Here is a 26,141-nt window from a genome sequence, read left to right as displayed (position 1 = left end):
AAGCCAAGTCCCATCCCACCACCCATAGACCCCTACAGAGGTCAGGCCCAGGCCATATCTGCCCCTGAACTGCAAGTTCAGTGTAAACCCTGTTCCATCCCAACACTGGCTTACCTCCACTGGAGCTCGTGCTCTGCCCTGATCAGCCTATTCCACCTGCACTGGAATCCTTACCTATGGTAAGCTTTGGTCCATCCCACCACTGGCTGGGCTGTTTGAGAAAATACAGAATTATTCAGAGGTGAAATGAGTATATCATGAGAGCTGTAACCTAATGAGGGGATTAATACATTTGGTGGGTTAATAATTTGAAAGGGTTAATGGGTGAAAATTATAGGTGTGTAGGATGTAAGCAGGTCATTGTGGGTGAACTTTTATGTTTATATTTTGTCCGTGGCCAGTGAAGCTCCCTCTCTCCCTCCCTCTCCCTCTCTCCCCCATGGGCCATGAGTTGAGCAGCATTCCTCCATCTTCCACCATGATATTCTGCCTCACCTCAGGCCCAGATCAATGAAGTCAGCCTAGCTTTGACTGATCTGCTGAAACCCTGGGTTGAAACAAAGTTTTCCTCATCTAGGTACTTTGTTTGGTATTTTGGTGACAGTGATGGAAAGCCAACTCACAGAGTGGATAAGAGAGGCACCAGGACATTTGTGTGCTGGAGTGCTCAGCTGACCATCATGCTTGAGGGATCAGCATCAGTCAGTCTACGGAGAGACACATGATCTGAGGCAGGTCTAGGAAAAGGCAACTCCAGAGGTACTATTGGAGTGTACTCTATTGTCAAACCATACCAAGATGTATACAGATAAAAATAATCATTGTCTCAGTTTCCCTACAAAATTTTCCTTCACCTACAAAGATATATATTTACATTTATATTAATATAGACAAAAACAAATGGTGTTTGAATTATGAAATAGTATTATGTGGTACATTTTCATGAAGCTTGGTTTATCAATTAACAGTTTCTCCTGGATGAGCCAAATGGTCCATCACAGGCATATAACTCATTTTCTATTTAGAACACCATAAACTGAGATTGTAATTTAATTTGCATTGAAATTAAACAGTGTTAAAACAGAACAGAATTTTTTTTAATCAAACTATGTTTCTATCCAGTAACATGGCATACATGTTCACTTACTGAGGCACTATAATGTCAAGAAGTTTACAGTATGCATATTCTAATTGTTTATTAAATGTCTCTTTTCATAGTTTTGTTTTTGTTTTTCCTATTATTAAAAGCATTTTGTGACCCTGTGGCCCTGGGATGTGTGCTGGGGTTTGCAGGAAAGGCCTGCCAGAGTCATGGAGCAGAGCGACTCTATCATGAGCCATCCTGACCCTAGTAAATGCCCCATACAAGTGAGTGTTCTACTTCGGAGATGACTCCATATGATGCCCCTACCACCCAGACACCATAAACCATGGGCTCATGGCCAGGGTCACCATCACAGCCACCATCATTCTCATCTCTGCAAAGAAAGCCTTCCTGGTGTGAACCGACTTCCTCTACTCCCACTTCCTCTTCAGTAATGTCGTGGCTTTCCTCTACAGTGTGATGGGCACCTTCCTGATTGGGGTAGCCATGAGCCAATCCTTGACGGAGCTGGCCAAGTACATGATCAGTTGTCTGTGCCTCAACTCCCTGGCCATCTGCAACCCAGACTGGAGCTGCAACCCAGAACTGGTCAACTGTTCAGTCTATGTGCAGCTGGAGAGGATGTGCAGAGGAACCCTGCCAATGTCACTGAGGCCAGGCTCTCCTCCTTCTGTGGACACTCATCCTCTGAGATGTAGTGCCTGCTGTTCTTGGCACTGTTCTTGCAGACACAGCTTTATGGGAAGTTGGCACAGCTGCTATGGCCCACTGGGCAGTTCTTTCTGGTGGCCTTTGCCCTGTACATAGGCTACACCCACCCTATTGGACCACAAGCACCACTGCCACGATGTCCTTGTTTGCCTCCTGCCAAGGTCACTGGAATCTGGCCTCACTTTTCGATAGGTCTCTTCAAAGCCTGACCCTTCTCACTTTTCTGTATGACTTCTTTGAAGCCTGACCCCTTCATCCCTGCCTGGAGGAGGTGGCAGAGTGTAAGTCCAGCATGTGTTTGAAATTGACTGTGGGCGAGGCTGTGCACAACCACTATGGTTGCCTGGCCTTCTTCTGAACCAGGACGGCCAGGTGGTCATCTATGGGCCAGCCATACCGCGGGCCCTGGTGAGCAGGAAGGCTCAGACAGGACCCAGGTTTCAGGCTAGCAGCAGTGGCGAGCAGTGATCCCATGGTCCAGGTGTCCTGTGGGCTGACCTCCTTGGTTCTTGAACCAAGAATATCCTGGTTCTTGCCCAGGAGCCAGGCACCCCACACTGCATGGTAGGTGTGCATGTGGGTTTCTAGTAAAGCAAATGTTTATTGAGGGCCATGCTTCCAGGATGGCCCGCTGCTTTTCTCTGGCCTGCACATGCAGTTATCTCATGCCAAAAGTACCTGAGCAGCAGGCCTGCAGGTTATGGATCCCAGGGCTGTGGCAGGAAGGAGGTCTGGTTGTGGAGGCCGTGGGCTGAGTGCACTGAGGGAAGGCAAGCCATTGGTGCACAGCCAGGCATCATAGCCTTCAGTGGCTTCAAAGTCCAGCCAGATTTGCTCCACTTCCTGAGTCTGCCCTCTCCCATCCTCAACCCTCTATATGTCCCCAAGGTTTCAGAGCCTCTCTATGTGTAATGAAAATTCTGCCTTCTGAAATGCCTGTCCAGCAATCCCCCTCACCCCTGCACAGATCAGGGTTCCAGGCCCTATAGGAAACACTGTCCATTCATTCCCTGTGCCCCCATGGGACTCTGGTGTGAGCCCTGCAGTCCTGATCCTGTCAACACACCTGGTTCTGAAGCTGCATGCTGGGTTGATGCCTCTCAGTCATTTCAGAGCTTGCCTTTCAGTGGGAGACTGAGTCATAAATTTTGTTTTCTACCAAAAATATAAAAGAATAAAATTTGTTTTCCATTATATCTAACTGGTTATCACTTGAATGTTTGCCTTTATTATTGACCATTATCTCTTCCCTCCTTGGTAAGAAGATTATATATATCCATGCTTGTATTATACAATTTGAGTGATTAGCCAACATTTTGTCACCATAATGAAATACTGGAGGCAGGCTACTTATGAAGAAAAGAGGTTTATTTAGCTCACAATTTTGGAGGTTCAAGAACATGGTGGAGCACCAGCTAAGTACTGTACAGAAAAAGCAGCAGTCAAGATATCAGCACATTTGGATCAGTTTCCTGAATCTCCAATCCTGCAGTGGTGATGTGAATGGTACAGATGTATGCCTGGACAAAGTGTGGGCTGCATTATAGGAAAAGTGCACTGGGCTTGAAATCCCATTATTTTTTCACATACAGTGAGCAAGTCTATTTCTTGCCTCAGAAGTAGAAATTAACTCATCTCTCAAGGTTGCTCACTGTAAAAACAACCCTGATAAAATGATGGGAAGGAAAAGATCATAAAATTGCATATTTATCATATCTAGCAAGACATGTGAGAATGTGAGAGACCCTTGTAGGAGTCACCTTAAACACTAAGCCTCAGCTTTCTTGTGATGTTAATAAGAAAGTTTAGCTATTATAAGTCACTGTGACATTTACAGTCCTTTGGCTATTCAACAAAGTTGTAGCTAGTACAGAGGAAGTCCATCTATGTTTGTATAATTATCTTACATTTTTCCATTTTACCTAATTCTCTTATTTTTAAAAAAAGTGTTTTAATATTGTTTCTTGGGCTTCCTAGATATTATAGTATCTGAAAATAATGTAGATTGTGTATGGTTTTCTAGTACTGAAAGCAACTCATTTAATGGAAAAGGAAACATTCCTTATTTTCATTGATTTTTTTTCCTTTTGTATTAACACAAGTTTTCAAATCAATTTTGAATAATAATGATGATAGTAAATATACCATTTATGAAGTTATTAAATCTTACCTCCAAACCTACCATTTGATACTAAGCTTGTAATACTTACTTTGGAAATTTGAAATTCAAACACAATTTTGCTTTAGATTTTGGTTCCCCATTAAAGTCTACAGATAGAGGGATTGCAAGGAGATGCCAAGGTGAGTTGTGATTTAAACATAAGGAAATAAAAATAAGTTTGTAGGGTATGTGACAGACCTATGGGGTCTATTTCAGGGAGTCAAAATGGGAACTTGAGGGGATTTGTTTTTCTTTCAAAGTGAGTTTATTAAGACATACACATTTTCACATTCACATTAATTATATAATGTTTTAAATTCTATACAATTGACTTAAATAAGAAGTTTGATCAAACTTTTTCACCAGCTCCCTGGAATTTAATCAAAGGATGAAAATATAAACTACACATCTATTGTTGACATATGTTAGGCAGCCCCCTCCTTATGTAGTCTGTATAGATTATAGTTTTGGTATTTATTATGAAAAATCAGATTTTCGCTTCTGAATCAAAAAGAAGTGTATTGTGTTAAATTTATAATGTTTAGCTTTTCCATTTATGTTTCAAAATATTTTCCAAGGTGTGCTCAGAAGTTGTGTAAAAGTTACCATCCAATACCATGTTTTCTAAGAAACGTTTTCTTCAAGGCACTGGCAATTCTGATTTAAAAATAAAATAATTTAACTACTATTGGAAATCTCTGAGACAATGCATCTCAAGAGCTAAATCAGATTTCTTTTAAGACAGAATTTAGAAAAATCTGAGGGACTCATACCTTACAAATCCAATTAAACATAAAACCACCACGGAAGGTTGTATATGTCCTTCCGCTAATTGTTGTTTACCAGGTCATGGGCTGCTTGTATCTTTTCTTTAGTCAGGGGCCACTGAGGAACCCATACTGGTCTTTCTGATTTCCAAGTAATTTTTATTGTCTCAGTGACCCCTCCTGAAAATCCAATCAATGTCTGTCTGTTCCTTTATCTATTTGTATTGGTGCTCCTATACCTTGTTCTTGTTCTCCTAAACTTTTTCCTTTTCTAAAACCTTATCTAGCCATAATAGTGGGCACATTTGGATTGATGTTATTTGTTAATGTTAGTCCTAATTTATCTAGGACATCTCTTCCCCATAAATTTACGGGAAGATGATCCAATACATATGGCTGTATAGTTCCTTCACATCCTTCAGGATCCTTCCAATCTAATACCATTGCACTTCTATGGGTATTATTCACCACTCCTAGGCCTCAAAGCATTTGAGTGGCTTGTTGTAATGGCCAATGTTTTGGCCATTCTTGATGAGAGATGATGCTAAGATCTGCACCTGTATCCAGTAGCCCATTAAATTCATGTCCTTAAATATTTAGTTTTAGCATGGGGTGAGAATCTAAATTTAAAGAAAGCATAGCCCAATCTACACCTGTGGAGCCTAATCCCCTGGAACCTCTTTCTACAGTACGCCTGGAAAATTTATCATGTAGGCTGGATATTATTAGTTGGTGAAGGCGATTCCCCACTCACTGTCTTGACAGGGTCACAGTGAGAAAAAAGTGTTGGCAAAGCCGCTCTCCCACTGTCTTGACAGGGTCACAGTGAGGATGAATGCTGGCAAAGCCACGCTGGTTGGTGGGAAACCGAAACCATGAGACCCTTTTTTTATGTAACTGGGACTTTTCATTTTCATGCTTATGTTTCTGGCAGGAGGCATGAGTATGTTAAATGCCAAACAAATTAAATTTCAGATGGCTAGAACATGACAGGTAGTTCATGCCTTGGAGGCTGTTCTACTACCCCTCAGCATATCAAGGACAAAGTAGAAGGCTGTTCTTCTATCTCAGTACATTGTGGATTAACCTGATAATGGACAACAATCATCCTTTGAAAGGTCATGAGAATTTTAGGCACCACATTTATTATGTCAACTAGAACCCAAGCCCATATTTCCAGCCTCTTAGAAAACCTAATCAGTATGCTTATTTCGCAAAGTTCACCACATGAAGTTTCATTTTTGATTAAGGAAAGTTATATTATACACTTAGGAAAGTTAAAACATATAAAGATATATATTTTTTCTCTTTTTATAAACCCTTTCTTACTTTACATAGGGATATATGATGAGCATAGTTAATATTGGTGGAAAGTGGATTGATTTTTAGAACTTACTTTCCATTGAGAAAGATTATAAAGATATGAGAACTAGTGCACCTTGACTGAGAAACAAAGAAACTCTTTGAGAAAGTAGCTCAACCAGTTTTATGAGAATAAATTTAGGAATTAATTAAAACAGCTTTATAAGACACAGTTTTAGAATAATGTTAGAAATATTATTTTATTTATATTCTTAAGTTTAGAAATTCTTAAGTTTTTAGTTGTATAGGTTTCTGATATGTTTTAAGAATGATTCATAAACTTTAGGATATTTTAAATATAAGATTTAAAGGGACATTTTTAGATGGGAATTTTAGATTAGAAATAAAGTACAAGTGTACTTTAGGTTAATGATTGGTTAGGAGACTTAGAGTCTGGTTATGTAGTTTGGCATTAGTTAATAAGAAAATAGTAAATCTTGGGAAAATCTGAAAAATGTAAACTAGTGATGTATTTTATTAATGATTCTGTACTTTTAATAATTATATTACTGAAGGACATATCCTGGAAAAATGTAAATTAATGTTACATTTTTTGTAACCCCAATCATGGTTAAGGAAATGTAATGTCTTGGCAAAGTTTTAAATTATATAATCAATGACATATTCTAAATCTATAATGATGAGAAGAATTGTAATAAAAGATGACCCAGAGAAAGCTGCATTAGCTCACTCTCTGGAGATTTCTTGAACAGAATGACTCCTGTCTCATCTTTTCAGCATTGCCACTCATCCTTCAGGACTCCCTGGACCCCGCTAGGGCAGGACCCCGGCAATTAGTGACTGTGCTTTTCTATCTCCTGGTGAAATTACTGATATACCCTTTGGAGAACTAGCTATAATTTTTATTTCACCTTCATAATAGGGATTGATTACCTCAGGACTTATCATAAGTCCTTTTAGAGTAGAAGAACTGCGTCCCAATAATAAGCCTACTGTTCCTTTGGGAAGAGGTCCTTTTACCCCTGTGGGAATGATTTGAACTCCCATCTCTGGAGTTTGTACTGTTCTGGTGAAGGCACAGATGTCCAAACCTGCGCTTCCTCTGGTTTGTCTAGTGAGGGATTTAATGGACAATGTGTCCTGGTCACTACACTGATGGGATTGCTGGGTTCTTCCAGTGCTCTGTATATTTGTGGTCTTGGGCCCTGGAGCATTGGACCCCCATGTCCATTTTTTGGTAATGGAGCCCAATGCCTTTCCCCATGATATCGTGGATAGACACCTGGTCCTTGCTCATTTTTTGATAATGGAGTACCCTCTATGGTGGTTTGAGAATGGCATCCATTAGCCCAATGTCTCCCTCTATGGCATCGTGGACAAATATTCTACTCCTCTGATACCTAGTTTTGTTAAACCCTCCTCCTATGGGGCAATTCCTTTTAAAATGCCCTGTTTGTTCACAATTGTAGCATGCTTTTGGTCTGGCATCTAAAACCTGTTGTACTGCAGCTGCCATGACTTGCCCTTGTTCATTAATGTCTCTACATAATTTAATATATGTGTTTAAATCTTCATATTTCCATGGTCTAATGACTTCTCTGTACCAACAATTTGCTTGCTCATAAGTGAGTTGTTTTATTAATGACATTGCTTGTTCTGTATTCCCAAAAACTCTGGTAGCTGTTTGAATAAGCCTATCTACAAATTCAGCGTAAGGTTCATTAGCTCCTTGCATTACCTTAGATACTTGACCTTGTGAACCTCCATGTCCTTGTAAAGTCTTCCATGCCCTAACTGCATCTGCAGCAATTTGTGAGTATACACCAGGATCATATGCAATTTGTTGCTGCTGATCCTCATAAGGTCCCTTTCCTAACAACATAGCTAGATTTTCTGAGGATAACCAGCTGCTGCATTTCGCCTAGCTGTCTTCTTGCAAAATTCCTCATTGGCAACCTTCCATAACAGGTATTGTCCTCCATTTAGCACAGTTTTACACATACTAACCCAATCTGCTGGCATCATGTTCAAGTTGGTAATAGATTCAACCATGCTTACAGTGAAGGGTGCTTGAGGACCATAAGTTGTTACAGCCTCTTTTAGCTGCTTCACTGTTTTGAAATCTAAAGCATGGTGAATTTGCTGCCCTCCTGCCTGCTCAAATACAGGGCAGTTAATATTTGAGGTCCTGTCTCAGGATCCCATCTATCAACTGCGGGGTTAGGGGGCCTCCCAGCATATGGAGGTGGTGCTGTTTGTTGGACACTTGTGCCCTCTGGTGATAGAAAGCTGTTAGTAGCAGTCTCCTGTTGTAACTTTTCCCATGATGGCTTTTTCTTCTCTAAACTTTCTTCCTCTGTCTGACTAACTCAAGAGACCTTCTCTTTTACTTGAATTTTTTCCTCTGTCTGACTAGTTTGAGAGACCTTCTTTTTTACTTGATTTTTTTCCTCTGTCTGACTAGCTCAAGAGACCTTCTCTTTTACTTGAATTTTTCTACTATAACTATAATACAACCCAACAAGATAACACCTAACAAAACTGAAACAGAGTGAAACAAAATTGGAACAACAAAAAATCATTATAATAGCCTCCTGAAATGTCCACCCGTCCTTTCTCCCTATCTGTTCCTCAGATGTGAGCAGTTTTTCTTCCATCTTACACATCTCCAGGGACAGGCAACTTAAAACAAAAGTGAAACAAAACAAAAGAAGAATCTTAAAATGGCTACCCATCCTCTCGCCCTGCCCTCAGGGGCGAGCAGTTTACCTTATCATTTACCCTCAGTCTTTCCCTGTACTGGCCACTAAATGTACAAACAGTTAGATGCATCATTTCAAAAGGATAGAAAAATTATAAAATGGAATTTTATTTCATTTCATTTTATTTCTCACATACATATAAATACACCATTTTAACCATCATATTTGCTAGCAGAATCATGAAATAAAAACAAATTCTGCATTGAAGGGCCAAATTGTAAATGGTCTTTTATTACTTAAGAGCCCAACTTATTCTTTGTTGTTTTTTGCCCCTGTATTTTAAAATCATGATTAAAGGCCAAGAGTCGATCGGTTTATCTGAATTGAATAGTCAGTAGGTTCTACAGTTCCTACATACAGCATTTGTGTCCGTCAACAAGCCCAGGACTCAAAATGTTGGAGCTTTTCTTTAAAAAAAAACATATTTAGGAATACTTGAGAATTCCAAAGTGACTCTAAAACCCGCATCCCAAAATCCAGTAGATGTTCATCATGATCAATTCATGGGTACTGAAGCATATCTAGTATGCACACAAACTTACTTGTTCAAACTGGTTTTAAAAAGAGAACAATACTTAATATTAACAGAAGCCTCCTTTTGTTGCTTATTTCACAAACTTTAAAAATTTTCTCACTAAAGAGAGGCTTTCAAGCCAATTTTTCTGATTTCAGTCATTGAAAAATTAAGAAATTTCTTTCAAATACATTATTTGTGAAGAATGTCTTGAAGGAAAATGTTTTCCACAGAACATAATACAATTTCTCATTTTTTTTTCAAATTTAAAAAGAACTCATGCCTGAATTTGATATTTTTTTCAGATAGCAAACAATACTGACAGGATTCATAAATAAGATTTTCTGACACAAGCAGGAGAGTCTGCTAACATTCACAATATTCCAACCACTCTTTTTTCAATCAAAAAGATGGCTGAGTATTAGCAGTTATTTGTTGTCAGTACAAATACACATTTAAACTTTTATGTTTTGGTCAGTATTTTAAATAGTCAAATTTTATTCCACTTCCAGGGCTCAAATTAAAAAAAAAAATTAAAATGGGTAACAAGGCCCATATGCCAAAGTTATTTTTAACCAGTAATTGTAACCTACTTCCAGTAATTATTTACAGAAATCTGCATGTGTTATTAAATAAGCATTGTTCAATTATATCGGACGAAATTTGCAAGAATGGTACTTGGAAATGAATTATCTTAAAGCTTCTGGAATAAATAAGCATTTAGAAAACACCAGCTCTTAAGCATTTTTTATCTGTAATTTGAGTTAACAAACACATTTTTAAATATTACTTTTCCACTAATATATTCTGGGGAGTTTAGTCACAGGTAACATGAGTGATTTAAGACAAATAAACAAACAAACAAACAAACAAAAAAAACCAAATCCCTAAGTCACATATAATGGAATGCTAGTCTTGCTCTTAATAAGATATGCAAACAGTTCCAAGCAGACAAAAAGAAAATCTATCAAATCAAAGTGCTGTAAGTAAATTTAATTTTATGTATCCACAGCAGAAAACTGCAAAAACACCACAATCAAAAGACTACCCACTCCCCCCACCAGGCAAAAAAATCATCACAATTATTTTATTTCTGAGCTTAAAATTTCCCTATGATGTTAATAGAAGTTGTAAAGCACTTAAAGCTTCAGCAGTAACTGTTGAAAGTGCCACACTACAAAGATAAAGCCATAAAGGATTCAGACTGCACATCCATCCCTCACCACTCCTCACCTCACTATTATGTAAAAGCTCCTGTTAATTTTTTTTCCTATTGAAGATTTTTTTCTTCACAAAATTATTTGCTGATTTGTTTTTGTTGGTTGTTTAAAAATATTAATGCTAGTTTCAACAATAAATAAATTAATTAAATATTTTAAAATTATAGTCTGAAGGAAGAAATATGTCAAGAAAATATAAGGGAAAATTACTTAGGACACTATCCTGGTTTTAAAAGGGAATGTGACACTTTGGAGTCTTGAAATGCTGTGTTATTGCTGTTTGTTTGTTTTATCAAAATCTCAAATTTTGAGAATCACTGAAATCTAGAGATGGTCTGAATGGAAAAATATAGTGGGAAACAAAGCAAAAACAGAATAATGAAGGAAATTTAGCAAATATTTAGTTCCACAGCATCATCTTTTCCATTTTGAAAATAAGTCTTTACAGGTGTGTTTCCTATCTTGATTTCTGCTCAACAATGTTTATCATGTTCTGAATTCACCAGCAATTTATGTGTGCTGAAGGCTCATTTATTTCTTACTAAATGCCATTAATTCACTCCTGTCCTCTTCAATTTGAAAGAGCTGCTACCCATGGGAGCTGCTAAATCTTCTTAGAATTCTGGACACTGTGTTTAATGTCTGTCTATCAAGGGGACAAGGGAACAATGTGCTTTGTTGAGAGCCACAGCTGGTCAGAATGATGCCTGGCATTTGCCAGAGGGAATGTTTGAAAGGTGATGCCAGTGAACCATTGAGATGATGATTTGAGTTAAACTATATATAATTGCTGTGATGCTGGATTGATTGTATTGTATATTTTACCTTTACTGTCTGGCAATAGGGCAGCTCTTGCTGCCTCCGGTGCTCACTGCTTTGGAGTTCTCCTGGGGAATCCTGGAGGGTTCACTTTGGTTGGGGAAGGTCTGGAGGAGGGATTTCCGGTTGGTATGGTGTGTTCCTGGAGGAGCCGTGTGGGTGGTGTTGGAGAGGTTCCCGGGGAGCGTGTGTGGAGTGTGCTGGTGAAGTTTGGAAATAAAATTTGTTCCTGCTTGAGTGGCTCGTGATTTGTGCCCAGCCAGACTGTGGCAGTGCTTTAATGCACATGTTTTCTCTATCCATGTATAAGAAGCTAAAATTTTAATTTTGTTAATAAAACTTATGATTGAATCAAAATAAATACTGATTTTTAGTGACATTTGAAGCACTGTATTCAGTTTTGCTTGAAGTACCATAACTCCTAATGCTGCTTTGTTTCTATGGAGCTGTATTTTTAATTATTTGTGAATTAGAAGAACTCATTTACTGAAAGAGTAGGAAAAGAGTCCAAATAAAATGTTTAAAAGCAAAGAAAACTTAGAAAAGGAAACATTCCTTAATTTTAAATTGGTTTCTAATTCATTTGCTGATATTTTCACAATTGATAATCTTTTAAACATTTTTGAAAAGGAAAGCAAAAATTACAACTTTATCAGTGAATTCTTCACTAACATATAAGAAAATATGAACTTCAAAATCATCAATACATTCTTGAATTTTCAAAAATACAATGTTTTGTCACTTTACCTTGTGTTTGTATTGTTATATTATTGAGAATTGATTTTTTTCTTTTAGACTTTCTTGCAGAAAAACAGTTGAATTTCCATAAAGGTAGATTCCTATGTTTTGAAAAATGTTAGAAATTATTTTCATGTGCAAAATATGGGAACCCTGGTGTTCTGCCCTAACTCTGGGGCAACAGCATTTTTTGCTGTGTTTCTGGTGGTCTCTTTCCCTATCTGTTGAATTTCCCCAAGCCCAGGCACAGACTTTGAGCAAAGCTCTTGTTAGAGCTGTGCTGACAGGGGTGTCAATGTCCTGGAAGTCCAGAAACATGGGATAGTACCAGCCATCTGTGCCTGGGCCCAGGGGCCAGTGATGGGAGCGTGGTGCCAAGGACAGGGAGGGTCACTGAAGATAAACCATCTCTCTCCTGCTTTGGTGCTGGGGGCAGAGCCAGAGGAGAATGCCTTTGCCAGCCTGCCTGACCTCCTGACCTCAGGTATGAACACCATAGGTCTTCAATCTGCCATGATGCACCTGCTGCAGGAAAAATAACTTTTTGCAGATTCTTGTAGCTTCCTAGTTTTCTCGTGCTTGCTGGCCACTGGCAGTCCTGTGGCCATGTTGGCTCTGGGCATTTGAATCTTGGAAGATCAGGGGAGCTGCCGGACATTGCCAAGGGATAGGTGCCTGTTCAGAGGAGGAGCCCTCCATTCTGGGAGAGAGGCACCAAGGTGTGGGAAGGCCAGGCCTTACCCAGCAGGGCAGGGTCTGCACCTTTTCCCCCAGAGGCTGAGAGAGCCTGTGAGCCAGGGGCACATCCAAATGGACAGACCTTTTAAAAATTTCTGGTGATGGGATTTAGATTTCTAATCCTCTCCCCTCAGTCCTTGAAGTGGACATGTAAAGTCTGGGAGGTAGAGTGCCTTCAGAGACTGAGAATCCTTAGGTCTGGGATTCCTGTGAGATCCTGCCAGGGTCCAAATTTCTAAGGATAAGTTATAAGATAATCACCTGCCCTCAGTTTCCTGTAGAAGCTAATTTTAAAGCTCTTTTATTGCAAGAGTGTGAATATAAATATATGGACATTTTTTTTCTTGTAGAAAATAATGTATATAGCCAGTGATGGAACATATTGTTATAGTTAAAGCTTCATCCCAGGGTTTCATAAATTGATTTCCAGACCACTCATGTATAATTGAATCAAGACTTTATTGAAGCACACCGGTGGTGGCTGACCAGAACATAAAGCTGTTCCCCTGATCAGCTCCGAACAATTGCAAGGGCACTCCTTATAACCCTGAAAACTGCAAAAGGGATGTTCAGGGGGTCTAGGCAATGCAAGTAAGCCAGGTTACAGAAGCAAGACAGTGCAGTCAAGCAGAGGGAAGCCTAATCAATCACAGTTAGCCCAGACAAACCAGTTACAGAAACAGAGCCCCATTACCCTAGTTACAGAAACAATACCCCATTAGGTAGTTCCGTGTTCTTAAAGGTTTCTATAGCAAAAGGAAAAGAATATCTTGCTCCAGTCATGACTCTTCCACTTGGCATGGTTGTTTTACAGGATGAAGTCATAAAACAAAATGGAGTCACATTTGCTCCTACTATCCCATTCCCCACTGGTTTTAGTAGGTTTGATGTCAATCTTGAACATCATTAGGCCTCCGTTTTTTTTCCATCCTTCTGTGTCTAAAGGACTATACTGGGCTCGCAAGACCATAAGTCTGACCTCATCTACATTCTTTTGTGTATAGGGATTAGGAGGGTTTTCAAGAGGCAGGTTCTACAGTAATACCAATCAGGAGAAGGGACTAGGGTACCAACTATGGCTGAAATGATGGTAGTCAACCAAGGGGACCATGAGAATAGGTTTTGGTACCAATTGCCTGAAGTTTCTTGTGCTTCATCTGTTTCCTTTAGCCTGTTTTTCACAAGCACCAAAGTGTCCTTTATTATCCCAGAATGGTTTGCATAGAAACAAGTTTCTCCCAGAGCCATACAAAGTCCTCCTTGTTTCAGAAAGAGACCATCTATACCTCATCTGTTTTGTAAGACTATTTTTTGTCAGAGAGTCTAGTGAAACCTCTAGTTTGGAGCTTCATATTTCTAGTTTTCCTAAATCTATATTTATTTGATGGCTGAGGGACTTAAAATTTTTAGAGCTTGTGAGAAGACCTGCAGTTCCTAAAGCAGTAGATCCAGCTATTCCCAAACCAGTTAGGAGGGGAACTAAAATGGGAGCAGCCAGTCTATGTTGATAAATCAGTGGGGCCTGGCCTTTTAATAAGTCCAGGTGTTCTTTTCCCTTTACTCCATCAAAATAGTAGGTTGCATAGTTCAGAGTTATTGAAAGTTTGGAGATTTAGTCAAGGAGTTCAAAGTGGGACCCGGGAAGCACAATCTTTGGTGAACAGGGAGTTTTTCCACTTATAAGTTGGATTGTGGAAGCAAGTGTCTGTTTTTGGGAGATCACCCAGGGTGATCTTGGGAGCAGTTTCCCAGGTACATCTTCCTGAGCTAGACATATTGGCGAACATCTATATTGACCATAATTTTTCCTCTAATATTAGGGACCTCCAACTGCCGTAAAGGAAAAGGGCGATGACCGTTCTTGCTACTTCCAGCTGAAAGGGGGCAATGTGCAGTGGGCAAGCAATTTGGAGTCCCTTTTTAGAAACTGAGTGGGTCAAGGAGTCCATGGTAAAAATCTGGCTCCGGAAGAACAGGATGTAAATTCACCTGGGGTGGGCACTTCTATGAGAGAAACAAAAAGACATGAGTGCTGAAGTAAGATTAATACAAATTAGCAGTTGCAGCATCTGGAACCTGTCCATAAATATCACGAAAATGGCAGAAATTAATAATTGTTTTCCAGGAGGCAGATGACCTGAGAAAATGTCCCCATAACAAGGCCTAACAAAGCCTAATAAGGAACTTTTTTAGGGAACATAAATCTTTAACATTGTCAGAATTATCAGGAATGTAGACACAACATTTAGTTAAATTAGTTAATGTCATCTGATTTTTGTAAAAATACCTTTTTGGCATGACCACTGTGTTCAGTAAAGAATCTTTTGTTACTTAATGCTAGATAATTATATTAGTAAACATTGATTATATCTACCTGTGTAGGAAGTTAGGACGATCTATAGGCCTTGAACTGACTAAAAACTTCTGGCAGTTTTTTATTGATAGTTATCAGGCATTGTTGCCTAAGAATTTTTCTTTTGTTGCCTCCAGTCTTACTTATTTTGGGGGATGCTAACACTAGTGTACATTTTAAGTTACATTAAAATAACTGTTGTTTCTTTTTAAATGCCCAGGAATGGCTGTTCTTTGGTTTTTAACTGTTTTTGTTAGGTGCTTAAGACCAAGCTTGTCAACCTGACCTTGTTTCTATCTATTGGTAAGAGTCAGCTGAGTTTCCTTGGAGGATATTCTTGGGGAACCTGTGAGTAGCATTTTAGCTCTGTTAGTGTCATCTGCATTAGGATGGGTCAAGGTCTTGCTAAAAATATGGCTTCCCTTGGAAACTTCAGGCATGTCTCCCCTTTTCAATGACCCTCCTCTTTTGCAGCATGTACACTCATTGGCTTTTTGTTCTCCATTGGTCTCATTAATCTCCATTATTGGGAGGTTATGTGGCCTGGAGTTGCAAAGCTTTCCCCCTGTCCTGGGTTCAGGCTGACTTAGAGGGCAAGATCCAAATAGTGTTTTCTTTGGTCCCTTTATTTTAACCTTAATATTTAAATTTGGCCTTAAACATCCAGCAAGTCAGTTTTACCAGTTTTAAAGTAAGAATGCTGGGCTTTAACTTTAATGTTTATAACTTTACATTTAATTGTTACATAACACAATATCTTTATTTTATTTATTAATTTATGTAATGTTGAAGATCTGCCTGAAGGCAGAAGATGACAACTTGGCATCTACTGTGATCCAATCACTGTACACCAACAAGGCAGCTTGTAGACCCAGAGACCCCATTAGATTTTGGCTATAAAAACTCTCTCTTGCCAGGTCCTCCTCTCTTGCTCTCTCCTTTTTCTCTCACTTTCCCTGTCTTTCATTCTCCCTCTCACATTTTTCCTTCTCTCTCTCTCTCTCTCTCTCTCTCTCCCTCTCTTTGTGTTAATCAAACACTGTCACAATAAAGGTCTCTTGGTTGCTTTAAGTGTAGTGGTAACATTTTTTTTAGTTATAATGAAAATACAAAGTGAAATTAACAATAGTAAAAACATATTTAGCTTGTATATAATTTTGAGCCTTGGCTGAGTTATACATTTATTTTTTATTTGAGATCACAGTAATCTTTCCAATAAAATTAATCTTTGAATATAACTTTAAATTAACTGAAATCTGGCCTACTTTGAAGTTATTCTGACATGTTGTAAGGTGGGAGGTAGAGCCTTATCTTAGGTAAGGTAGGGCTTTTTACAAATCTTAGGTAAAGTGTTTTAGTTCTAAAGTTGATCTTTGTCTCTCTTTTTAGATAACATTTTATAAAGTTTACATATATTGTTTTCTGACTCTGTATGAATGTTAGTAGCACAATATGACATACATCTGAAACATTAATTAAGGAAAGGCTGAGAGCTCTTAACATTTTTTTACATGTGGAAAAGTGGCAAAATGTTTTATAATATTAATCTTTAAATTGATTAGGCTCTCATTACTTCTAAAATATCTTTAAATTTTTATATCTTAGTGTAAAAGTTAACATAAGATTTGGTCACAAAACACCAAATAATATAAATAAATCCCCAATAAGTTCTATTATCTTTATAAGTTTAAATTACCATTACAAACAATTTTAGTTTGGAGAATACCAGCTTGATGAAATGTTTCGTTAATGCTTTTACCTTAAAGACTTGTATAACTGAAAGATATGAACATATTTAATCTGTAAAGAATAATGTACCACACTTTTATTGATGTTTTTATATTAACTAAGGTTTGCTTTTAATGGAAAATCTAGACTTTGTAATGTAAGACAATACTTTAAAATAATAGTTGCTGTTTAGCTACAGATGTACAAACCTTGTTTTCTCCAAGATTACTTGTTCTAGGGGATAAAACTTAACAAGACATAATGAAATTAATATTTTTAGAAGTTTTTGGCATTTTAACATAAAAATATATCAGTACATTATTATTTGTCCTTAGGGAACAACCTTAAATTGTTTTAACCATTTCTGTTACACATATAACCAACTTAGTTGCATATAAAACTTTTAATATTTGTCTTTTATTTATAGAGCTTTATATTACTTAATTAGACCCTTTTGTTGTTTACTTAAATGTATTATAATTATACTTTATCACATAAAGACTTTTTACCTGGAAACATTTTTTTATTCAATATATTTCTATATTTAGAACTTTGTAATAATTTTTTAACCCATTGATCCTTTTTTTGTTTGTACCTTGAAATAACTCTCATAAATTTTTGAATTTAGATAAATTAATCCATTTTAATAAGATGAACTATTTGTTATTTATAGTATTTTAATTAAAATACAGTTGAAACCTCTTGACCCCTTGAATGGAATTATACCTGTTGGGACTGTGTAATTTAGAGTAACCTTGTTTTTATAATAACACAAAATAATTTCAAATTTCTTTTTTAGTTTACCAATTTATGAAAACAGCAACATTGTTTAAGTATTTTATCTTATGGAATTTAAGGAGTTAAAAGTACTTGATATTATATTTAACAGTTAGCATTTTAACTTTGTACCAATTAGATGTCTCTAACAAACACATCCATGATTAATTTCATATATATTTATCTGAAATTTATGTATCTTTTTTTTTTAAAAACAAGGTATCAGACTAGTGCGTTGAACAGTATTTGTAATCTTTTTTAGTTGTTGAATAAAATCCTAGAGATAATGGATATCAGACACGTTATAGACATTAACATTTTAACAGCTGTTTAACCATCTAGAAACAAAACTGTGCATTAGTAACTTTAAAGACATTTGTACTTTTATCTATTTTCCAATTTTATTGAACCTTTTAGATCATATTAACCAAAAGTACTTGGATCCATTTTTTGAATTTTAATTTATGAGCTCATATGTCAATTTTTTTGTACCAAATATATGTAGACATGGCAATACATGTAGACAGACAGTACACCAGTGCACCCACACAAAGCAAACAGAAAAAACAAAAGCCTTATAGCTTATTTTTAAAAACCTATTAGATTGAGAGTTAACCCTTGTAAATTGGACTTAAAATAAAGCAGAGTATAATCAGAAAAACATATTAACCTAGGCATATTGGATCAAAATTGTGAATTTAACAAATATAGAACTATAAAAGTTTTCTGACCTTTTTCCTGTTCATGAAAGCTGAAAAGAGTTGAGGGAACATAGACAAACGAAGGGGGCTTATTTTCCCTGGAGGAACTTCTCAAAAACACAGCTTTATTGGTTTCCTTGGGAGAGTCACCCAGGTTCAGTCCCATTTTTAAACTGGTTTTTCTGGTTTTCTTGGATAGCAGCCACCAACTTTTAGCCTGACATTGACAAATCTTTAGACCATTATTTTTAAGGTGTAATTCTTTTAGTTCTTTATATTTTCCCTTTTTTACATTGGTGGTTCAAAACATTACAAAGCTCATGACATATCATCTTCCATACATTTGATTCAAGTGAGTTATGAACTCCCATTTTTACCCCAAATACAAATTGCAGAATCACATAAGTTACACATTCACATTTTTACATAATGCCATATTAGTGACTGTTGTATTCTGCTGCCTTTCCTATCCCCTACTATCCCTCCTCCCCTCCCCTCCCATCTTCCCTCTCTACCTCATCTGCTGTTGTTCAGTTCTCTCCCTTGTTTCCCCCCCTCTTTCCCCCTCACAACCGCTTGTATGCAATTTTGTATAACATTGAGGGTTTCCTTCCGTTTCCATGCAATTTCCCTTCTCTCTCCCTTTCCCTCACACCACTCATCTCTGTTTAATGTTAATCTTTTCCTCATGCTCTTCCTCCCTGTTCAGTTCTTAGTTGCTCTATTTAAATCAAATAAGACATTTGGCATTTGTTTTTTTAAGGATTGGCTAGCTTCACTTAGCATAATCTGCTCTAATGCCATCCATTTCCCTGCAAATTCCATGATTTTGTCATTTTTTAGTACTCCATTGTGTATAAATGCCACATTTTTTTAATCCATTCATCTATTGAAGGACATCTAGGTTGGTTCCCTCTAGAGGAAGTGGAGCCTTTGGGGTGATTAAGTCAGGGGGCAAAGGTATTTGGAATAAGAGTTGAGGCCACATTAGTCTATTTTCATTGCTGTGATAAAAATACCTGACTGGAAAAATTCAGTTTATTTTGGCTCATGATTTCTGAGGTTCAGTCATTGCAGAAGGCCCTAGTGGAGAAAGGCTGCTCAGCTCTTGGCTGTCAAGAATCAGAAATAGAAAAGGAGGAGCCAGAGGGGCAAGATATAATCCCCAAGGGTCTATCTGTAAGGACCCTCCTCCTCCAGCTACATGCCACCTGCCTATAGTTACCACCACTACAGTAGTCAATTGAAATTATTAACCCATCAAATGGATTAATCCACTGAGTAAGTTATAGCTCTCACAATCTAATCATTTCACCTGCTGCATTAAAACAGGATCTTTTGGGACATTAATACCCAAACCATAACAGTGTTCTTAAGGGTGAAAAGAGACCACTTACCTCTTTCGTCATGTGAGATAAGAATAAAAAGGTGAAATCCATTTATCAGAAAATGGCTCTAACCAGGCACCAAATATGCTGGCAGCCTCCAGAATTATGAGAAATAAATCCTGCTGTTTATAATCAACCCAGTTTTGGAATGTTGTCACACCATCTGGAATGAACTAACAACAGGTAAATTTATACAGTTAAGATAGAATGTATTAGTTGATCATCAGACTACATCCTGGCATTTACAGAGGCTTTACCCCATCCTGACTCTCTCAACCTAAAAGGCTCTGTTAATTTCTAATTTCTGTCTTTCAAACTTCATGTTCATTCCAAGTCAATATGTGATTTATTTCCTTGATTTTTAAAAGACAGCCACTAGCATACAAAATCTTGTATTTTAATTTATTGTTAATAATTTTTAAACATTAAGCTATGATAACAAACACAGTAAGATAGTAATTTAAATGAGTTAATTCATTCAAATCTTTCCTAAATATTATAAAAATTATTACTTTAATAAGTATTATTTCAAAAACTTCACCTAGGTCCTAGAATGAGTATGTTTGAACTATTATTTCTGTTTAAAAGCAAAATGCATTCTTCTTCTGCACTTACTTTTTCAACTCACTCTTTTCTCCTGATATAAAGAAAAAAATTATATATATATATATATATATATATATATATATATATATATATATATATATATATATATATATAATATTTCAGATGTAACTTGCTGACATAAGGATGTGTGACTGACTTTGATATGTAGCAAAAAATGACAGATGGATACACACTGTGTAAGTACAGTATATAATTTTCAAATATCAGTAGTACATATGTGGCTGTTCATCACAAAATTCTTTCAACAATTTTATGTTTGAAAGTTTTCATTAGAAAATGTTAGATTAAGACAACCAGAAAAGCCTCAATTTCTCCAATAAGCAATAGATATTTCTAAAGGCTAGGCATGGTATTTTCACAGAAATGTAGGTAAGCAACCATGAGACAATGAGGAGTAGATTAGGCATATTGCATAAAGACTAGTGCATTAAAGGACACAGACAGATAGAGATCTAAGCATAGAGAAAGAGAAGCAACCATTCTTGGAAATTACCTCATATTCAGAATATGCACAGTGATGAGACATGGGAAGTTGAATATAATTAGAATATTCCTGCTGAATGGAGATCCTGGAGATTCACACAGTACTGCTACATAATCAAATCCAACTGACAGAGAGAATAGATCCAACCAATAAGCACAGGCTCTCCTTTGAGAGGTTGAGTGTTGGCTTAGGGCAGACCATCAAGACTATGGCTCTCATCAAAAGCTGAGCTGGATTTTGAAGTTCTATGTTTAGATAGGAACATCTAATTGCCTGGTTACAGATATATAGCAAGTTGTTTCTCAAAGGGAAACCTGAGTGGGAAACTTATAAGAATCTCACTGGGAACACCATGGATGCCATATCACTTAGAATCTGAATTGTATTGTCTACTTCAGGAATTTTGAGTTTAGTTCTATTGGACAGTTAAAAAATATTCACTTAGCTTGATCTTGTTGAGATCTGTTTTTAGACATTGTTGCATCAGTTTTAGAGAAGGGTTAGGGAAAAAATCCTCTTAAAAATGTTTCTTAAAAGATTTCAAATAAACACTTAGATAGCCCATGATATTGCTCTTCTCTGGCCATGTATAATTCCTAAAGTAAAGGGGGGGGGGACATAGAAATACATGTCCCTGAATATCCCTGAAAATGTGTCCTTTTGTTCCCAGGAAACCTGGATAAGTTAGGAAACAATGAGAGCAAACCTGGGTTAAAAAGTCCAAATACATATTATCTTGCAGGACACTGGCTTTCTCTTACACACACTGGGGTCCAGGGTTACTTAATGTTATCAGTAGAAAGCTTCTATCTTACATGGGTACCTGAACAGTTGATTCTTGGGATGCTGGTCATATAATCAAAGTATGCAAGCTAATGCTGATGATGTGGCTGCTTCTGCATCCTAACATACAAGCCCTCTCTTAGGAGGAATAGGCACAGAACTGAGGGCACTGTGGAACAGATACATGTCACGTCTAACTGGACATCACTGGATAAAGTAAGGGAGAGGAGGCCCTGCTTGGCAAAGCCCCATGAGAGATGGAGGTGCTGGCAGCCTCTCATCACTGAATTATTCTTGAATTTGTCTCTGATATCTTGTAATCTCCCCCCAATTATTTTGATCTGCATTTGTACTGCAACCAAAACACCTGACAAGAATAATTTAGAGGAGAAAAAGTTTATTTGGGGCTCATGGCTTCAGAGATCTCAGTCCATAGATGGCCAATTCCATTGCTCAGGGTCAGCGACAAGAAAGAATATCAATGCAGAGGAAAGCAGCTCAAGACACCACAACAGGAAGCACAGAGAGAGAGACTCTACTCAACAAAGACAAAATATAAACCCCAAAGGCACACCCACAGTAACCCACCTCCTTCAACCACACCCTACCTGCCTACAGTGAAGACTCAGTTAACCCTTACCAGCAGATTAATACACTGATTAGATTAAAGCTCTCATAACTCAATCATTTCATGTCTGAAGTTTCTTGCATTGTCTTACATATGAGTTTTGGGGGGATACCTCATTTCTAAACCATAACACCATAAAACCATATACTCCCATGCTGTTTCTGGGCATTTTCTTTGGCCTGTCTACAATTTACCCCACCATATTGGCCCAATTAGGCTGCAGAGGAGACATTGGCAAGCTAGGCAGGACGCAATCTAGGCAGGAGGCCAGAGGAAGGCCCCATGAGCACAGAGACTATGGTAAGTAAGAAAGAGTATGAATTTGTTCATAATTAGTAATCTCTCTAATAAATTCACTGATTGTTTCTTTTGCTGAGAAGAAGCTTTTTAGTTTGAATCCATTCCATTTATTGGTTCTTGATATTAATTCTTATGCTATGGCAGTCTTTTTAAGAAAGTTGGGGCCTAATCCAACATGCTGCAGATTTGGGCCTACTTTTTCTTCTAATAGATGCTATGTCTATGATTTAATTCCTGGGTTCTTGATCCACTTTGAGTTGAGTTTTATGCATTTTAAGAAAAGAATTTTCTTCTTGTTTTTACTGAAGAAGAAGGCAATGGAATCCATAGCATGAGAGGAACTTGAAATGATGGGGTTCCCTGTTATCAAGATGAAATTGGACATAAGACAAGAAACAGAGTTGCTTATAGAAGCTAACAGTGGTTCTCAGGCAGAAAAGAGGGGCATCGGTCTTACAACCATGAATAATTAAATTCTGCCAACACCTGGGATGAGACTAGAACTAGATCCTTACACTAGAACCTCCAGATACGAGCCCAGGAGAGCCAACACATTTCAGCTCTGCTGGACTCCAGTCAGAGAAAGGAACCACACTATGCTCAGATTTGGAACCTACATAATTATGGGTGAATGAATGAGTTTTGTGTTAAGATGCTTAACTTGTGGTAATTTGTTATGTATCAATAGGAAACTAATACAAAGAAAGATATCCTCTCAGAATCACACTAATTCTATGTGTCCCCAAACACTGTGAACACGCAAAGCTCTGCTCTCTCAAGAGAGATCAGAGAACATACATGGCTGAAGGGAAGGCAGATTATCAACCACTTCCCTCAAATTTGAAAGCATTGACCAAATCACAGATAGATTGAATTGGAAAAGATAGAAGCTTTACTATCCCCAGGGCTTTCAGCACACATTCCTGAATAAGAATTTTCTGACGACTGTGCACATTACTGAGGATAGCCTTAAGTAAAAAAAAAAAAGTTTTAAGAATAACAACAAGGAAAAAGTTTAGATCAGAGGTTGTACCATATGAAAGGAATACAAATTACAGAATTAATACCAGTAAGTAACTAAAGAACCCAACAAACAAAGTGTAAAGAAGAATCTCTGTGTGGAAAGAGAATCCAGAGCTACTACAATGTATTACAAAAAAATGTTGAGTTTTCAGCAAAAAAAAAAAAAGAAAGAAAAGAAAAAGAAAGAAATAAAAATAAAGTATGCAAAAAAGTGTAACTCATAATAAAGGAAAAAAGTAGGCAGTAAGAGCTGTATTGGAATGTACCCAGATGTTGGAATTGGGATATTTATCATAAAAATGCACAAACTAATAAAAGAAACCTGTGTATGAACAAGTAAAGGAAAGTACCATGATCAGAACATATCTAACACAGAAAATAAATATCCACAATTTACAGTTCTTCAGATGAGTAGAAAAACTGGTAAAAAAAAATTGTGAATAAAATACAAAGTAAATGCAGTGAGAAAACCTAGATAATCTCATTCATAGAATTGTGGTTGTAGAAGAAATAATCTTGAACATGAAGATAATATTAGAGATCCAATCTAAAGAAAGGAGAAAATAACCAAATACCTTGAGTCTCCAGAATATGTGTGGAACACCAATAAATGCACACAACAATAAATGCACAAAACAATAAATGCATACTGATTTTTTAGGGTCATAGACTATATCTTTAATTTTTCAAGGTCAGCTGTGTTAGGCTGAATGGTGAACCCCCAAAATACCCATGTCTCAATCCCCAGAATTTGTGAAATTATGACATTAAATGATAAAAGGGACTTCACAGATGTAACCAAGTTAAAAATCCTGAGATGGGGACACAATCCTGAATTATCCAGGTAAGCCCAAACTAATCACTACTCCCTTTAAGATGAAAGCTGAGGGCCAGAGGTGAAAGGAAAGGAGTTGGGTGGGACAACGAAGATAGTGGGACAGAGAGGAAATAGGGAGAGATGTGAAGCTGGCTGAGAACTGAAGATGCTACATTTATGGCCTTGAAGAAAAACGGAGGAGGACTACTTAGAAATGCCTTCATAAACTGGAAAAGAGAAGGAAAGGGAGGTTCCCTGGAGCCTCCAGGAGAAATGCAGCCTTGCTGACACATCGATTTTAGCCCAGTAAGAATATATTGGATTTTGAGCTCCAGAATTATAAAATAATTATATTGTTTTAAATCACTGTTTGTCATAATTTGTTACAAGTGAACAAAAGCCAATACATTATGTTAAATTCATATTGTACCACTTCATGAATGGTAGTTTTTTCCAACCTGGAATAATTTTTCCCCCAAAAAAATAAGTGACAGGTTCTGGAAAAAAATTTTTAGTGGCATGAATGGAAGTAGTGGGGCTACAGAAGATGTAGCTGGTACCAATTATATAGAAGGCAGAAGCCAGAGATGATGCTAAACAATGTAAAACATAGCCAATAAAAACAAAACAGAACTACCCAGTGCAAAATGGCAAGGATGGTGAATTGAGTACCCTGATTTCTAGTTAGGAAATTCATTAATTTTCCCACTCCCACACTTGATGCTATTATTTTCATGTTAATTTATATAAAGCTTATGAACTATAGAATACAATGTTATCATTATGGTTAAGTATTTGGTGAGAATTTTGAAACTTCATTGAGATGTAACTCACATATAGTACAATTTCCTCATTTAAAGTATATATTAAAATGAATTTTGGTATTCTCACAGAGTTCTATAAATATTTTGCCAATCAATATTAATCTTTTTTCTCAGCCTCCTAAATAACTTATATTAGCAGTTATTTGAAACTGTGAATCTACCTTCTGTCTTATAGATGACTATTTTGAATTTTTATATAAACAAAATCATACAATATGTGGTCTTCAATTTATTTATTTTTTGGTATGTGTGGCCAGCTTCCTTCACTTAACATTTTCAAGGTTGATCCACATTATTGCAATACTTTACTTTTTATAACCAAATTATGAAATGTGGATAACCACATTTCATTCATCAGGTTGTCAATTGATAGACATCTGGTGTTTTTCCACTCTTGGGCTATTATGAGTGAGACTGCTATGAAAATTCATGTGTAAGCATCTGTGTGAAGATAAAATTTCATTTCTTATTGGTATATGCAAGGGTACTAGGTAAAATGGCAACACTTAGTTTGACACTGAGGAATTATCAAAAAGTTTTCCATACTGAGTGCACCATTTTATACTCCCACCAATAGTATCACCTCATCCTAACCAACATTTATTAACAACTGTGTTTGTGATTAGTCAGATGAGGGCTGTGAAGTTTCAGCTATTTGTCATTTTGGTTTACATTTCCCAAATGGCTACTCTCTTTGAGAATCTTTGATTTGTTTATTGACCCCTTTTATTATAATTATTATTTTATTATAATCCTTGTTCATTTTTAACTGAGCTATATGTCTTTTAATTATTGAATTACAAATGTTCTTTATGTATTCTGGATTGGACACCTTATCTATCATATGATT

At 37.0% G+C, this 26,141-nt stretch overlaps 1 pseudogene; it reads left to right on the top strand.

The window, feature by feature from the left end:
- The first annotated feature begins 1,327 nt into the window (after positions 1–1,327).
- Positions 1,328–2,174, top strand: LOC124080462 (phospholipid phosphatase 2-like; annotated as a pseudogene).
- The last annotated feature ends 23,967 nt before the right edge of the window (positions 2,175–26,141 follow it).

Source organism: Marmota monax, unplaced genomic scaffold (assembly GCF_021218885.2).
Source record: "Marmota monax isolate L192 unplaced genomic scaffold, Marmota_monax_Labrador192_F-V1.1 WCK01_AAM20220418_F8-fsc00387, whole genome shotgun sequence".
In the NCBI taxonomy this organism is placed as follows: domain Eukaryota; kingdom Metazoa; phylum Chordata; class Mammalia; order Rodentia; family Sciuridae; genus Marmota; species Marmota monax.
The sequence above is the reverse complement of the archived record's forward strand: the minus strand, read 5'-3'. Positions and strand labels throughout refer to the sequence as shown.